Below are 14,078 nucleotides of genomic sequence, written 5' to 3'. Positions count from 1 at the left end.
CCACAGAGCCACCCAGGCATCCCAATGGCAGTTTATTTTAACGTCCTGAATGGTATAGTCCAAAGATGGCCACCCTACCTGAATGCCCAGATGTGCTATTGAAATATCACTGAGTGAAGGAATCCTGAATCTGGTAACCATTTACCATTTCAGAGGGCCTTGTGACCCCAATTCCTCAGAGGTGGGGGAGGCCACAGAGAGCCTCCCTTGACAGCAGTGGTAAAACATCAAATAGAAGAAGACTTAAAATGCCTGGATTTGGGCTTTGCCACCCATAAATTCATAAAAAATGAAACACACTGTTGCCACTTTGGTTTGATTTAACCAGTTTATTTATATAGTGCTTACTGGATGCCCAGCCCTATCTCAAATGCTGTATAAATGTGATCTCATTTGATCCTTATCAAGCATATGAGGTAGATACTATTATTATCCTCATCTCCATTTTAAAGATGGGGAAACTAAGACATGAGGGCATTGAGACACCTGTCTCGGGTCACAACTAGTTAGCTGCAGAGCCAGAAGTTGAAGCCAGAGAGTCTGGTTCTGGAATCCATTTTCTTAATCCCTACAGCATGCTGCCTGGTTAGAAGCAATTTAGAACTTTAGTGGCATGTAATGATCTATTTTCAGCCTCTGATTCCATAGATAGAAGCTGCCTGTGGACTAAGCTGCCTGATCTGTACTGAGCTGCTGTCAATGATCTCTTTTGAGGCCTTTCCACACCACCACTGGGAGAGTCAGAGTGGGAAGATGGCCCTTTGAAAGAGCCTGGCAAGACAACAGTGGCAAAATCAATGAACTTTGATTAAGATCAGCAAGCCCTTGTAGCATGGAGCCTTGAGTCCATGCAAAGGTCTTCTGAGAGGTCCTCCAGAGCTTAGAATGCTAAGTGTGCTTTCAAATACACTTAAAAAAAATTTATTTGTGAGAGAAAGGGAGAGAGCACACACACCAGCTTAGGGAGGGGCAGAGGGATAGGAAGAGAAGCAGACTCCTTGCTGAGCTGATGTGGGGCTCAATAGCATGACCCCAAGACATGACCTGAGCCAAAATGAAGAGTCAGATGTTTAACCAACTGAGTCACCCAGGTGCCCCTATTTCTTTTGTTTTTATTTTTATTTATTTTTATTTATTGGAATCTTTTTTTTTAAAACAGGTAAAAGTAGAGTTGTGTTGAAGCAGAAGTGGGGATCCGGGGGTGCCTGGGTGGCTCAGTGGGTTAAGCCGCTGCCTTCGGCTCAGGTCATGATCTCAGGGTCCTGGGATCAAGTCCCACATCGGGCTCTCTGCTCAGCAGGGAGCCTGCTTCCCTCTCTCTCTCTCTCTGCCTGCCTCTCTGCCTGCTTGTGATCTCTGTCTATCAAATAAATAAATAAAATCTTAAAAAAAAAAAAAAGAAGTGGGGATCCTGCTGACCTTATTCTTAGCCTTTATGCAGTATTGAGTCACTATCAGATAGTGACTCATTTCCGGCCTTTGTACCTACTGGTCCCCCTTTCAGGACTCTTCCAATCATCCAAGCAAGCCCATCTCTTTCGCTTAAGTCCTATTCATCCTTCAGGGCTCAGCTGAGATGTTATTTCCATAGGGAAATGTTCCCTGAGCCTCTCCCTACCCCAAAACCTAGCCCCTATTTTGTTTTCTCTCATAGCATCTTTCACTTTTCCTGCATTTCTCTTTCATAAAATTGTAGTAAAATAATTGTTTATTTATCTAAAGCTCATCTTCCCAAGCAGTTGGAAACATCCAAAAGGGCAGAAACCCATGTCTCTGTTGATGAGTGTTGGGCACAAGGTTGGAGCTCACTGCATAATTTTGAAGAAATGTCCGTGCTCCTGAGTCTTACATGGATATCCTGTCTCTCAAGTTGGAGTGGACATTTCTAACTAGACTAAACATTTTCTCATTGTCTCCTTTCATAGTGCCTGTGCTGGCACTGATCACCCAAGTGCTGACCCTGTGCTATCAGAGAAAGAAGGACGGAAAAACAGAGGAGACACCTGAGATGGCGGATTGGATCTAACACTGAACACTTCCTGGGAGAAAGAGTTTTGGGCAGCCGGAGGCTGTTTCTAGGCCCCAGGCCAGGGTGTTGAGCAATGTTTTCATTTCTCTGAGAGCTTCTGCCAACGAGAAGAAAACTGATGAGTGACCTGTGAATGCTGCTTACATTCTGGGTGACTCACAGTTGATGGTATTCTGGGAGAAAAATCATGTTGATCAGAGGAGTAGGACAGCCATGTGGGTACTGGGCAGAAAGTTTGGTGAGAGGCCATCCAGTGCCTCGGTAAGATGGCCTCTCTTGCCAAGCACTCACTGCCCAGGCCTTTCAGCCAATGCCAAGTCAGAGACCCCAGGCAAGCCACATAAGGCCCATTGCTTCCTTGGGCTCCCCAGTCTTCTGTTGGAAGGTTCTTTCATAGTTGATACGGCTTCTCTTTCTCCAGAAAGTCATAAATCCAGATGTCCTGCCCTTTTCCTTTCTATTGTAATTTAAACATTAATTTCTGGTTACAAAAATAATACACGAATACATTTATCTTCAGAAATAATAAAATAGGGCGCCTGGGTGGCTCAGTGAGTTAAGCTGCTGCCTTGGCTCAGGTCATGATCTCAGGGTCCTGGGATCGAGTCCCGCATCGGGCTTTCTGCTCAGCAGGGAGCCTGCTTCCTCCTCTCTCTCTCTGCCTGCCTTTCTGCCTACTTGTAATCTCTCTGTCAAATAAATAAATAAAATCTTAAAAAAAAAAAAAGAAACAATAAAATAGGGGCATGTGGGTGGCTGTCAGTTAAGCAGTTAAGTGTTTGACTCTTTGATTTCAGCTCAGGTTGTGATCTTAAGAGATCATGAGATGAGCCCCAGAGCTCCACCTTGGGTCGGGTACTGGGTATGGAGCCTGCTTAAGAATCTCTCTCTCTCTCTCCCTCTGCCCCTCCACCCTACCTCCACATACATGCTCTCTCTTTCTCTAAGAAAAAGAAAAAAAAAAAGGAACAAAAACTGCAGTAAAATGAAGCTAAACTCCCTTTTACCCTCGCACTTGGCCCTTTACCTCATCTTCAGAGATAGCTTTTTTTTTTTTTTTAATAACTTCTAATAAACATTTGGGATGTAGCCTTATCATCTGTTTTAAAAATCTTTTACAAACAATGTGTGGTTTTCTTAGTTTGGGCAGGTAAAGTGGTATACCAGAGACTTGGTATAAGAAAATTTTCACAGTTCCAGAGGCTGGGAAGTCCAAGGGCAAGGCACGAACAGATTTGGTGAAGGCCTGTTTCTTGGTTCAGAGAAAGCTATCTTCTTGCTGTGTCCTTACAAGGTGGAAGGGGTAGGAGGATTTCGGGGTTCTCTTTTATAAGGGCACTCATTCCACTTAGGAGGGCTCTGCCCTCATGACCGAATTCTCTCTCAAAGGCCCTACCTCCAAATACCATCATGTTGGGCATTAGGTTTCAACACATGAATTTAGAATTTGTCTATAGCAGTGTTGATAAGAAAAAAATGGTATTTATGTCTGTGTTTTAACATTTTATTTTGAAAATAATTTTAGATTTACAGAAGAGTTGCAAAGTGCCTTACCATTTTCTTTTGAAATAATTTTAGATAGAACTGCAAAAATAGTAACGGGCACCTGGGTGGCTCAGTCATTAAGCATCTGCCTTAGGCTCTGTCCTTATCCCAGGGTCCTGGGATTGAGCTCTCTGCTCAGCGGGGAGCCTGCTTCTCCCTCTTCCACTCCCCTGCTTGTGTTCCCTCTCTCACTGTCTCTCTGTCAAATAGATAAATAAAATCTTAAAAAAAAAAAGTCACAGAAAGTTCCAGTATACCCTTACTCAGCCTCTCCTAATGTTAATGGGTTCCATAACTCTGGTTCAGTGATCAAAACTAAGAAATGAACACTGGTGCAATGTGCTGTTAATTAAACTATAAACTTTATTAGAACTTCACCAGTTTTTCCACTAATGTGCTTTAACTGTTCCAGGATCCTCTGTTGCATTTAGTTGTCTTGTCCCTTTAGTCTCGTCCAATCTATGTTTTCCTTGGCTTTCATGACCTTAACACTTTTTTTTTTTTTTGAAGGCTTCCAGTTCTTTTTTAAAAATAGTCCACTTATTTATTTATTTTTAAGTAATCTCTCCACCCAACATGAAACTCAGACTCATGACCCCAAGATCAAGAGTCACATACTCTCCCAACTGAGCCAGCCAGGTGCCCTGACCATAACACTTTTGAAGAGTCCAGGTCAGGTATTTTATAGAATAGCCCTTAATTTGGGTTTGTCTGAAGTTAAGCATTTTGAGGAAGATTTTAAAAAATATATCAATTATATATATATATATATATATATATATATATATATATAATATTTGCATGTTATATATTATACTGCAACTTGGGTTTTATATTCAACTATATTGTGTATTTTTTTAAGCGAGAGGGAGCAAGGGGGGGGCAAAGGGAGGAGGGGGAGAGAGAGAATCTTAAGCAGGCGCCACACCCAGCATGGAGCCTGAGGCAGGGTTTGATCTTAGGACCCTGAGATCAGGACCTGAGCCAAGGCACCTAACCAACTGAGCCATCTCGGTGCCTCTCAACTATAGGACTATAGATCAAGGTCACTTCTCTTAAATTCTCTACAGAATTGCATTATGAGTATTGTGCATTTTCTTTTAATTTAATTTTTTAATTAATTAATTAATTTGACAGACAGAGATCACAAGGAGGCAGAGAGAGGCAGGCAGAGAGAGAGGGGGAAGCAGGCTCTCCGCCAAGCAGAGAGCCCAACACGGGGCTCGATCCCAGGACCCTGGGACCACGACCCGAGCCGAAGGCAGAGGCTTCAACCCACTGAGCCACCCAGGCGCCCCGAGTATTGTGCATTTTATTTAGCTATTCCCCTATTGGTGGGTACTTAGGCTGATTCCAAAATTTATTAACAACATCATAGGAATTATCCTTATATACATCTCCATATGCACATGGAGTACGGTAGATAACTAGAAGTGGCATTGATGAAACATGGATTTTATAGATGTTGTCCTATTGCCCTCTAAAGTGGCTGTGCCAATTTATATTCTTTTGATATTATGAAGATTGAAAATTGTTGCCAATCTCAGTATCAATTTCCATTTCCCTGGTTACTATTGAGATTGCATGTTTTTGTGTGCTTATTAGCAATTTGTGATTAGCAACTTCCTTCTGTGAACTGCCAATTTATATTATTTGCCCATTTTTCCACTAGATTTTTTTCTTATTGATTTGTTGAGTCCTTTGTATGTTCTAGATACAAATCTTTATTTTATGTATTACAGATATATTCTCTTCTTCTGTTATTTAAGTTTATTTCCCAATTTTTTTTAAAAGGATTTATTTATTTGTGACAGAGAAAGGGGGAGAGAGAGAGAAAGAGAGAGAGAGAGGGCATAAGCAGGGAGGAGGGTCAGAGGGAGAGGGAGAAGCATTCTTCCGGATAAGCAGGGATCCCAATGCTGAGCTCAATTCCAGGACCCTGAGATCATGACCCCAGCTGAATGAGGTCCTTGTTCCCCAATATTTTAAGTTATTACATGTCCCTGATTTTTATTTTTTTAAGCATTTTATTTATTTGACAGACAGAGATCACAAGTAGGCAGAGAGAGGGAGGAAGCGGGCTCTCCGCGGAGCAGAGAGCCCACTGCGGGCTCGATTCCACGACCCTGGGATCATGACCTGAGCCGAAGGTAGAGGCCTCAACCCACTGAGCCACCCAGGTACCCCACATGTCCCAGATTTTTAAAATTATTTTTTCTGACTTTTGGAGACAAAGTTCTTGATTATACAAGTAGTATAAATGATGTAGAAAATCTGGGGAATTTATGGACAAGTATAAAGAAGAAAAGAAACTACCCCGAATCTTATCACTGAGGAAAAAAACAAAACACTCCTAAAATATTCAATTACAGGGGCACCTGGGTGGCTCAGTGTGTCCCTTCTGAACCAGAAGGGGTCTAAGGTCTGTTTGACCAGGAGATAAAGGATGCCCCATCCCCTTAAGGGAAAGTGTTGGTGGGGCCTTGCTGAGGGGCCAGACACAAAGCCAAGGGATGGAGACCTAAATGACATCTAAGGGTTGTCAATGTGCCTTATCCCACAGGTCGTCAACGACTGCTGTTCTGATATTTATGGGTCTTGAAAACCCGCGCTAGGGCGCCCAGGCAACCAGGGTCCTCTCAGTCTGTGCTGCTAGGGAGCGTCGCGGCGGCCTCGTTCTTCGGCGGAGCTGCGGAAAGAACAGCACGCCGGTCCCTGGCCGGGCGCGAGCTGGGGGCGGCGCCGGGGCGGCGGGGGCGGGGAAGGAGCGCGCCCCAGCGGCTGCGGCAGTTGCGCGTTGGGATTGCTGCCGAGCGGCGGGCCGGTGAGTGCGGCGGGACTCGCGGGAGGGCGGGGAGGGAGCGGGCGAGCGAGAGAGCGAGCGAGAGAGGCAGGGAGGGTGCGCGGCAGAGCGCGCGACTTGGGACCGGGAGACGCCGCCTGCCCCTGCCCCGGCCCCACCCGGGCCGCTGCACCCCTCTGGCCCCTCTCCTCCATCCCAGGGCCCGCGGACTCGACACCCTCGTGGCCGCATTTCGCCCCCCACCCCCAAACCTATCCCCAGCTGGCCCCCGCCTCAGAGCGGCCCCAGCCTCCGCGGCGACGCCCCCAGCCCCACGTCACGCTCGCGCCATTGTTTCTGCCGTCGGCTCGCGGGGACCCGCCTTCGCCTCGGAGCGCGGCCCTTGGCTTGGTCTCCTCAGAGCCAGCCTCGCCGTGTCCGGTCCTCCCGCTTTTCTCACGCCCGTGGCAGCCCCCATCTCGCCTCAGGCGGACCCTTCTTTACTGAGTTCCGGTTATTTTTTTCCGGAGGACGCCGCCTTCCTCCCGCAGGCAGCGGAGGCCAGTCTTTCCGTCCCCCTTCCAGGGCTTCACCCCCTGCGCGTTCCGGGTGGCCCCCAAGGAACTAGCGGACCGCGGTGGTAGGAGGCGAGGTTGACAACGTTTTCGCCAGAGCCGCAGGAAATTGCCGGCCTGATAGACCACATTCCAGTTGTTTTGTCGTTTGCAGCACTTCCTGGAAAGCTCACGTTGAATCGCGAGCCGCCACAAAACCAAGCTCGTTATTTCTAAACGGCTCCCAAGTCAGGCGTCAGCTGTCTGGGGGCGGACCGCCCCCCCCCTTTTTTTCTTGGGGTCCCCTGAAGCTGGTGAAAGCCGAGGGGAGATGCAGATCTGAGGCCTGAACCATTCGTTGTAAGCAAAACGTTTGGAGGTTTTGACGCCAGTAGGCCTCAGCTTTTAAAAGCAGTGGGTAGAGCTGTGGGCGTTGTGGCCGTTATGTTTGACGGATGCAAAGTACAGTGATCCGCAGTGACTGGTCACCTTTGTAGGGCTGTGTGCGTGCGTGCGCCCGTGCGTGTCTGGGTGCAGACAGGTTCTTGATTGAACTGTGCTTGTTTTGTAATGTCTGCACACTGTTCATTTTGCCTCTTAAGACAGCGGATGCAAATTCTAAGTGTAACCCACAAGGAAGAATGTTGAAACAGTACCGTTTACCGTGGAGACTTAATGTGATTGAAGTCCTTTTAAATAGTTACCACGACACTCTTTTTTTTTCTTCTTAATTTTCTTTTAGTAGGCTTCACGCCCAAATGTGGGGCTCCAACTCACAACCTTGAGATCAAGAGTCGCCTGCTCTACCCCTGAGCCATCTAGGAGTCCTTACTGGGACACTTCTCAACCATGGTTAGAATTTATCCAGATGAAGACATCCAGGCCTCTGCATGATGGCTTGATGGTAGCACACACGGACTACTTCTGAAATGCATTTCTTTTGCAGTATAAGCTGCTACAATTTCAGCTCTTACAGGTTGTTGCTGCATTTAGATTTAAAAATTTAGCAAATCAGTCTGTAAAATGAGAGGGCTGAAGGAGAGTTCTGCAAGGTTTTTTCCAGTATTTTGGTTTGTTTTTGAGGATTTTATTTATTTGTCAGCACACAAGCTGGGGAAGAGGCAGACAGAGAAGTAGGCTCCCGCTGAGCAAGGACCTAGATGGAGGGCTTGCTCCCAGGACCCTGGGATCAGAATTTGAGCAGAAGGCAGAGCTTTAAGGGACTGAGCTACCCAGACACCCTGGTTTCTTTCAGTACTAAAATTTTATTCCATGGTATGAAAATTTACAATTAGCTACAGGTTTCCAAAAGTTTATTATTGTAGGAAGATTTGTATAGAGAGATATTTACTAATGGTATCTGCAAGCCTTAGTACTGACAATAGGTTTATCTTCCTAAAGAAAGCCAGATTATAGTGGAATGTTAGGGATGTTCATTTGTCTGTCTCTAGGCTGTTTTTGCTGTTTGTTTGTTTGTTTGTTTTTTAAGATTTTATTTACTTATTTGACACAGAGAGAGAGGGCAGAGAGGCAGGCAGAGGAAGAGGGAGAAGCAGGCCCCCCGCTGAGCAGAGAGCCCAATGTGGGGCTCTATTCCAGGACCCTGAGATCACGACCTGAGCCGAAGGCAGGGGCTTAACCCACTGAGCCACCCAGGCGCCCCTGTTTTTGCTGTTTTATGGAAGAAAGCACTTAAGCCTTTTTTCTTTAAATACATCTTTTCATTGCTTAGCTTTTTTAACAAAAAGCGTAATTCAATGAAAGAGCAGAACAAGAAACAGACCCCAACTTTATCATATGATGTATAACTAAGTTCTTTTCCAATTCCTATTTAAACACAGTTTTTATGTAGTTTCACTTGCTATGTACATATTTTTAATTTTCATTTACCCACTTTCTGGGATGTCCACGTATCTGAAGAATTCATCTACTTTTCATTTGTAAAGGCTCTGTAACATATTTTTATACCCAGTGGTCAACATTGCCTGGCGTACAGGCTCTCAGTAAATTTTTGTTGAAGGAATGTAGTATTTTGAGCCACTTGGACAACATTTGGGAACACAACATGTTAAATATCACAGGGCATATGCTCAGTGACATTTGAGCAATAAAGCCCTTCAGTACTTTGAGCCAGGAGATAGCATCACGTATGTTTAAGAGTGTGGTTTTTGGAGTCTGGGTTTGAGATCTGGCTTGCAACTTAACCAGCCGTGCAACCTTGGAGAAGATGGAAGACCTCACTTAGTTTCTCTCACCACGAAAAACGGAAAAATAGAACAAATTTCACAAGGTTGTATGGATTAAGTGGGATAATTCCATTGAAGCAATACTGGCATACATTAAATTATAAATGTTAACTCTCACTGTTTTTTGTTCAGAGTGGGGATGTTACTGCATGTTGGTGGGATCAGAAAAGCATGAGTGATGATGACAGGAGAGTAAGAAGATGCGAAGGTGGATATATTGAGGGTTTAATTAATAGATTGCTCTCACTAAAAGTATGTGGTAGAGTAATAGTATGAGATAAAGCTAGAGATAGAATTTCTGATAAGCTGCTTACAAGATAGGCTATGTAGATTTTTGGAAAATACAGCACAATGAAGTAAGATAATTTTTTTTTTTTAAATAAAGGTTTTATTTATTATTCTAAGAGAGAGAGAGAACAGGAGCAAGAGTTGGGGAGAGGGAAAAGCAGGCTCTCTAATGAGCAGGGAGCCCGGCTTTGGGGCTCTATCCCAGGATCCTGGGATCATGACCTGAGTTGAAGGCAGATGCTTAACCCACTGAGCCATCCAGCTGCCCCAAGATAATTTTTTGTAATGAGTGGTAGGTGTTTGTGTTGTTTTTTAGGTTCAGAACTAAAAAAGTTCTTTCCTTTAAAGATTGATTTATCCTAGAGAGAGAGGAAAAAAAAATATGTGAGGGGCAGGGGGAGAAGGTGAGAGAATCTTGAGTAGACTCCCTGCGGAGCTGGTAGCCCAATTCAGGGCTCAGTCTCACAACCCTGAGATCCTGACCTGAAGCCAAGAGTCAGATGGTCAATGGACAGAGTAACCCAGATGCCCCTAAAAGTTCTTTGCTTTTAGGATGTTGATTGCAAATTATTATAGATTACTGAATTTCTTGTCACCTGACATAGTAAATCTTATATGACTTTTTATTATTTGAAATTTGGTTGTGTTCTGTGATTGGTTACCAGAGTTTGCAGTGGCTTTTTGTTCATTTTTTTTTTCAAAAAAAGTTTTAGTTATTCATTTGACAGAGAGAGTGTGTGTGTGTGCATGCACAAGCGAGGGGAGGGGCAGAGGGGGAAGCAGACTCCCCACTGAATAGGGAGTTCCAGGTGGAACTCTGGGAATATGACCTGAGGTGAAGGCAGACACTTAACCGACTGAGCCACCCATGTGTGTCTCATTCTTTCTTAAATGGAAAACAACTTTAGCAATAAGCCAATGAAAAACAATAAAAATAGCAAAATTGTCAGCAGAGCAGCAAAGCTGCCTTCTTTTTAGGTGGAATACAGAATCAGAAGGATTAAATTGACTTGGAGAGTGTTGAACTATTAGTTCCTACCGTGTGTGTGTGTGTGTGTGTGTGTGTGTGTGTGTTTTAAGTAGGCTCCATGCCGAGCTTGGAGCCCAGCGTGGGGCTTGAACTCACAACCCTGAGATCGGGATTTGAGCTGAGATCGAGTTGGATGCTTTACTGACTGAGCCACCCAGCCACCACTAGTACATATACTCCTCTTATTTAATACATTATACATATGATTTTGCAACTTTTTTTTTTTTTTTTTTGGTTAAACATTTTAAAAAAGATTTTATTGGAGAGTGAGTGAGCAAGAGAGAGCATGAAGTGGGAGAGATAAAGGGAGAGGCAGACTCCTGGGGAGCCCAACTCGGGGCTCAATCCTAGGACCCTGAGATCATGACCTGAGCCGAAATCAGGAGTCAAGTATTTAACTGACTGAGCCACCTGGGCACCCCAGGGTTGTTTATAATATGTGTCCATGTTGATAAGACTTTAGTTCATTCATTTTAATCACTTTGTAGTGTTGCATTATATGAATAAACCAGTTTGTTTATGGAGTTTTAGGTGTTTCTGATTTTTTTTTAAAAGATGTTATTTTTATTTATTTATTTGATAGAGAAAGAGAGATCGAAAGTAGGTAGAGAGGCAGGCAGAGAGAGAGGGGGAAGCAGGCTCCCTGCTGAACAGAGAGCCCAATGTGGGATTATGACCTGAGCTGAACCCAGAGGCTCAACCCACTGAACCACCCAGGCGCCGCCCACCCCTTTTTAAAAGATTTTATTTTTAGTCTGATTTTTTTTTTTTTTAAGTAGGTCTGGTGTGGACCTCAATGCAGGGCTTGAACTCACCATTCTGAGATCAAGAGTCAGACACAACCGACTAAGTTCTCCAAGCCCCCCCGCCTCCTGCCCAAATGAACTTTATAGTTATTCTCCACTCTAACCCTTGGTCCTGGATCTAGTGAAAGATCATGAATTGCATTTAGTTGTCATGTCCCTGTACTTTTTTTTTTTTTTTTTAGTTTTTTATTTTTTATAAACATATATTTTTATCCCCAGGGGTACCGGTCTGTGAATCACCAGGTTTACACACTTCACAGCACTCACCAAAGCACATACCCTCCCCAATGTCCATAATCCCACCCCCTTCCTGTAATTACTTTTAATCCACATCAGGTCCAGCTTTTTGTTTGTTTTCATAATAATATATTTGAAGAGCCCAGGCCAGTTGTTTTGTGGAATAAAACTATAATAAAAGTTATGTGAGGGGTGCCTGGGTGGCTCAGTGGGTTAAACCGCTGCCTTCGGCTCAGGTCATGATCTCAGCGTCCTGGGATCGAGTCCCGCATCGGGCTCTCTGCTCGGCAGGGAGCCTGTTTCCCTCTCTCTCTCTCTCTGCTTGCCTCTTCATCTACTTGTGATTTCTCTCTGTCAAAAAAATAAATAAAATCTTTAAAAAAAAAAAAAAAGTTATGTGAATGTAATGTCTTCTAAATTATCTTCTTGTACTGCCCTCACCCTTCTTGTGATGACAGGAGATGATAAAATATCTACGTAATAAGATGAAGTGAATGACGTAGGCATTGGGACATAACCTTAAGCTACTATTGACCTTCTGCCTATATGGCAGAAGGAGGATCATCTGCTTCTGGGGACTGCAGCTGACCATGGGTAACTGAAACCATGGAAAGGGAAACCATGGATAAGGGGCCGGAACTACTGTTCTACATTGTACAGAAGCTGCAATGTAGAACATTGCAGAACATTGTAGAACATTGCAGCCTCTACCATTATAAATAATAAATGATTAAGCACTATGTATCAGCCATTGTTCTTAGTACCTTGCACTTATTAATGGATTGAATCCTTGTTCCAACTCTCACCATTTTGGAGTGGAAGAAGCTGAAGAGATTGTGTAATTTGCTCAGTCATAGAGCTAATCAGTGTTGGAGTTACGTTTTGAACCCAGGCAGTGTGGCTTTAGAATCTGTACTCCTCATCACACGTATAATTCTATGACATAGGTCAAATTATTTAATTTCAGTATGCTCTTTTCTTCTTTGTATGCCAGAATAGCACCTAACTCACATGGTTGTGAGAAGTCAGAAAGATATGTATAGTGCTTAAAATAATATGTGAAAAAGGTGAACACTTAGTAAATGTTAAATGTTAGCTGTTAAGTTAGGGTTATTAAGGCATTGAACTTACACATCTCTGAATTTTTACCAAATAAGCAGACTAATCCATAAATGTGAATTTATAAACCAAGAAGTAGAAATACTGTGATTATTTCTGACTTTCTGATTTTTATTTTTATTTTTTTATTTTGTGAGAGGAAAGGTAATAGGTACAACAGTATAATTGTGAGCCAGGAAATTATCAGTAAAAGAATTCGTTCATTTTGAAATTAGACTTTCTTTTTTTGCCTCCTTTTTAAAAGAGTATTTAAGAATCATTACTGAAGGTGAAAAATATTTTATATTGGCTGATTGTAAAAACTGTTAGGCTTCATTACCTTTATGCTTTTGAAAGACCGTAGTTAATTATAGCAATATTTTGAAGAAATAGATGGCATACTACATATCCTCCTGCCCATTCATTTAAAATGTTTTCTTTACATACTTCTTCTTTGTGTCAATGACCATTATTGTAGAAGGTCTTATATTACTCAAAACATTTAGTTAGAATCAGCCTTCAGGGGCGCCTGGGTGGCTCAGTGGGTTAAGCCTCTGCCTTTGGCTCGGGTCATGGTCTCGGGGTCCTGGGATCAAGCCTCACATTGGGTTCCCTGCTCAGCGGGGAGCCTGCTTCCTCCTCTCTCTCTCTCTGCCTAGTTGTGATCTCTCTCTGTCAAAAAAAACCCAAAAAAAACAAACAAACAAACCAAAAAAACAGCCTTCATATGCTGATGTAGAACAGATATTTAGCCTTCTGTGTGATAGGGCTGAGGTAACAATTCTAGGAGTAGCAGCAGTAGAATGGTGAAGAGAAGAACATTAACAAAATTCAGGTCTTGTTTGTATATATTTAGGAACTTTAGGAATAGATGAAATAAATTTATACTTTCCAGTTTCAGACTAGAGATTGGAGCATGTTATTGCTTGAAGAAAAACCAATTGTCAAGGCAACAGGTACTGCATTTCTCACTTGACAGGATTCCTCTCAGTTTTGTTATTTTCCATCAGAGAACAAGGAACCTTTTGTTCCAAGGCCCGATGTCGAAATGTTAGCAAAATATTACGTTAATCAAGCCAAGAATCTTGTGTTTCTGAACCAAAAGATTTCACAAAGACTCATTTAGAGCATTAAAAGGAACTTGTGCAGTATTCTTGCATTTTCAGGCTTATACAAGAATTAACTTCTAAAAAGCAAAGACTTCCAAGTGTAGAGGTTTAGGAGTTCCATTTGTTTCTGCCTGTCTGTATCAAGTCTACTGTTAAAGGAACTGGGGTTACAGCAACAAATGAAACAAATCTCACCCTTAGAGAGCTTACATTTTAGAGAAAGGGTCTGACTCTAACTGTCAAAATATATCATGTCTGGAAGTGTTAATGTGCAAAAAAAAAAAAAAGAAAAAGAAAGGAAGGTAAGAGGATAGCAAATAATATGCATGGATAGGTGTGAGTTTATTAGTTGAA

The 14,078-nt window shown here is 43.2% G+C and overlaps 1 protein-coding gene across 10 annotated transcripts in view; it reads left to right on the top strand.

The window, feature by feature from the left end:
* The window catches only part of NT5C2 (5'-nucleotidase, cytosolic II), a 140,704-nt gene that overhangs the window by 43,486 nt on the left and 83,140 nt on the right, over positions 1-14,078 (top strand). For 4 of the 10 annotated variants that reach the window (XM_082722477.1, XM_082722475.1, XM_082722474.1 and 1 more), the window contains exon 1: positions 6,368-6,398. The exons of 1 other annotated variant lie outside the window; for it this stretch is intronic. The gene's annotated coding sequence lies outside the window, so the exon portion shown is untranslated. Of the gene's footprint in view, positions 1-6,262; positions 6,399-14,078 lie in introns of those variants that run through there. 5 more of the 10 variants (XM_082722471.1, XM_082722463.1, XM_082722466.1 and 2 more) reach the window with 4 other exon arrangements.

Source organism: Mustela nivalis (genome assembly GCF_964662115.1).
Source record: "Mustela nivalis genome assembly, chromosome: 2".
In the NCBI taxonomy this organism is placed as follows: Eukaryota; Metazoa; Chordata; class Mammalia; order Carnivora; family Mustelidae; genus Mustela; species Mustela nivalis.
This window is presented reverse-complemented; position numbering and strand designations above follow the sequence as displayed.